At 37.0% G+C, this 3970-nt stretch overlaps 1 pseudogene; it reads right to left on the reverse strand.

The window, feature by feature from the left end:
• Window positions 1-1203: 1203 nt before the first annotated feature.
• On the reverse strand, window positions 1204-1935 carry LOC112661797 (60S ribosomal protein L7-like; annotated as a pseudogene).
• Between the last annotated feature and the right edge of the window lie 2035 nt (window positions 1936-3970).

Here is a 3970-nt window from a genome sequence, read left to right on the forward strand (position 1 = left end):
CCCATGTTCCAATCTTCAGTACCTCTTTTATCTGTCTGATTTGTCTTAAACACTTGCAATCCTTGGTTTCTTGATAACAGGCTTTTCTAGCTCCAATCTTACTACTCTGAAAAATTATTTTTCATTGTCTCACTTTAATGTACCTTCTGCTCATCCTTTAACTATTTAATTAAGGGCTGCCTTAACTCGGCCTTCACCAGTTATTTCTCATTCTCTACAAGCTTATCACTATGTGTGAGTTAAAGTAACACTCAGTCACTCAAGCCACAAACCTCCAAGTCATGCTTCACAATATTTCCACCAACTACCAACAAGTAAGCAGTCATCAAACCCTGACTCTACCTCCTACATTTATCTCTAAAATCTGTACCACCTTCTCAGGCAATCCTCTATTTATATATCATCATTATCATCTTTTCCACATTATTTTTTAAAGATCTATTTATTTACTTGAGAGACAGAGTAAAGAGAGAGAAGGAGAGAGAGAGAGAGAGAATCTCAAACAGGCCCTATGCCCAGTTAGTGAGCCCTAAACAGAGCTTGATCTCAACCCCAAGATCATGATCTGAGCTGAAATCCAGAGTTGTCTGCTTAAAAGACTGAGCCACCTAAGTGCCCCATCTTTCCCACATTATTGAAACAAATTATTTGATCATTCTGGCACCAATCCATCCTATAAACCACCACCATAATTTTTCCAAGCTATAAATTTGATGGTGTGTTTTCATGAATTCAATACTCCCCATCACCATAACAGTGAAACACAAATTCTGAACTTAAAATGACATACTCTGTATATTCTTGACCTTACCAAACTTCTCACAGGACAATGATGTGAATCATAGACTGCAGGAGTTTCTTAATAAATTACCATTGACCTTGGTTGGAGGAAGAACCCCAGTTTTTCCACACTTGCATACCTTTTCACCAGCTACTTTGCCTGCCTAGAATGTCACCATCAGGTGGCTGTCTGGCAAACCCAGGCTTCACCTCTTTGGTGAAGTTTTTAGGACCTCCTTTTTTCATACCAGGCAGTGTCCACCTGCGACATTACATTAATGACTTTCAGAAGAGTAAACACATGAATTAAGAAGAGGAATTACTTTTATCTGTTGTTTTATTACATTTTGAATCTAATATACAGAGTGAAGATTCATAGAGAAGTCTTTTTTTTTTCCACCTGAAAGCAGTCATTTATTAACTGACCAGATTACAAAAATAATCATGGTAGATACCTTAGTTCATCCTTTTAATAAGCCTATTGATCTGGTCCTTCCCTGTTGCCAGCATCTCCACTTTCTATAAAATGAGTGATCTTTTTCTTCATTCCACTGTGTGGAGAAGATAATTTGAAGGGCCATAAAAAGCTGTTTGCTTCTTTGAAACGTTTTCCAGTGGTATAGATCTTGTGAATCAGATCCTCCATGCAGATGATGCCATATTTACCAAGAGATTGGGCAATCAATGTGTTATCTGTCAGTGAATTTCACTTCTTGTTGATCTTGCCATAACCACGCTTGTAGATCAATTCATTCACTGGCTTCAGGTTTGGGTACCCCCCATGCTATATAGGGTTCCACAATCCTTAGTATGTTAACTGAAGCCTTGTTGAGCTTAACAAAGGTGCCATTGAAGATCTGGCGAAGGCGAAGTAGCTGCAACACCTTTCAAACCTTTGGGCTCACACCACTGATACCTATGATCCTGATAACAAATGCCAATTTGGGTTCTGCAGGCACATAGAAGTTGCCAGCTTTTCTCACTATCCTCACCATTCGAATCTCAGTTCTGTACATCTGCCTGTATTCCTTGTGGTAATGCTTAGCTTTTTCATAGATAAGCTTCCTCCTTGCCTTTCGAAGCATCTTTTGGGCAAACTTTTTTCTCAGATGCTTGTTCTTCAACTCTGTGAAATTCTTTTGCTTTTTCTTAAGGGTTTCTGGCACCACAGGAAACTTCTTTTTCTTCTCTTCTGTATCCTCCGTGGTTCCAGCCAGAAAAGAGGAACCATAGAGAAGTCTTAATTAAAAACAACTACATAGGAGCACCTGGGTGGCTGAGTAGGTTAAGCATCCAACTCTTGGTTTGGGCTTAGGCCACAATCCCAGAGCAATGAGATCAAGCCCCACATGGGGCCCACACTCAGCATAGAGTCTGCTTAAGACTCTCTTCTCTCTTCCTCTACCCCCCCCCCCAAATAAATGAATTCTTTAATGTAAAAAAATAAAAATAAAACAATCACATAGCATTCTGGGTTTAACTTTGTTAAAATCTTCATCTTATTTTTATGTTTCTTTTCTTAAGTCTGTCAATACCATGGATACAATGTGGTTTTTTTCTGTTTATCTAATATTCTCCCATTGCCTATCAAATGCAGCAACTGGGTATGTGTGTGTGTGTGTGTGTGTGTGTGTGTGTGTTCATTAATTATTTGTGGAATAGAATGGAATTGGGTTGGATACAAAAATTATTTCTTGCCATAATGTCTAGTATAAATTGGTGACAACCTGAAGTCACAGAGAAACTTTATGAGGTTATTGCACAAAATAAAAGGCAAGAAATTTCTAGTGAAGAACAGTTGAACTGGCATTCCAAAGAAGAGGAAGTTATAAAAAAATACAAACCAAATTTGGCAAAAGATTGGTCCTGGTAGTGAAGAAAAAGGAGAAATAAATGACAGTGTTAAATTTTCAGAACTTTGCAACTTGGCAATGATAACAATTTTAATATTTATTCTTTTACTTTACAGTAAAGACAATTTCAACTCTCTATGTGTAAGCTCTTTGGTATCAAGGAAGGATTCCCACAAAGCATGGTGAGAAAATGGCCTAGACGTTATATTACTTGGCAATAACAATAATTAAAATGAGTAATGAAAGCTCTGATAATTCATCTCCGCTAGGTATTCCACACCCAGGAAATGCTCATAAAAAGAATGATCTAGTTATTAACTTTACACCTCTGGCTATTGTTGTAATCACCACAATTCCTTATTATAAACACAGTTATAGTCATTATATCATTTATTTTGTCATCTTAGTATAACAGCAAGTGGAGCAATCATGACAAAGTATAATTTAGGCTTCTCTAAGTATTCCTGTTAGGAATGACACTACCAGTTTTATATCAGACAATTTATTTCTTAGAAGCTTCAGATCACCAACAAACTGTAATTGGTTAAATTTCGGGAAGACCATAAATTTCAATAACTTGTCATTACTTCTTTTAAAAAAAATTATAGGAGAGTCCAGGGAAGCCAGTTGCACCGTGCTCCCAAATTGTGCAGAACAGAAATGCAAGGAAGGGCATGTCTCGTGGCCTAAATTGTGCTGATACTGATGTCAGAAAAGCAAGAAATGTTTTTTTCACAAGCTCCAACATTGTGTTTTCAACCAACAACTCTCCAAAATTAGGACTGAATGGCAAACTATGTGACATTTTATAGCCAGAATATATTTTTTGTCAATTAAATAATTTTGCTGGCTTTTTCAAGAGGAAACTATGGCAACACACTGTACGTGATACTGAAAGAAAAACAAATTATCTCAAAGAAGATACAACTGTGCCCTTATAATCCTAGGAAATGTTCTGTATATAGCCAAGAATTGAAATCCATGAAAAGACTCACAATAAACTAGACTTTAAAACGGACTGTAAGCACTATCAACAACAGCTAAATTATAGAAAGAGCCCAAATGTCCATCGACTGATTAATGGATAGAGAAGAGGTGGTGTGAATATTACCTGATGATCAAAAAAGAATGAAATCTTGCCAATTGCAATGATGTGAACAGAAGTAGAGGATATGATACTAAGTGAAATAAGTCAGTTAAAGCAAAGCAAGTATCACTATTTCACTTATATGTAGAATTTAAAAAAACAAAAAAGAAGGGGAGGCAAACCATAAGAGACTCTTAACTGTAGGAAATAAACTGAGGGTTGCTAGAGGGACGTGGGTGGAGGGATAGGG

This window comes from Canis lupus, chromosome 31, assembly GCF_003254725.2.
Source record: "Canis lupus dingo isolate Sandy chromosome 31, ASM325472v2, whole genome shotgun sequence".
NCBI lineage: Eukaryota > Metazoa > Chordata > Mammalia > Carnivora > Canidae > Canis > Canis lupus.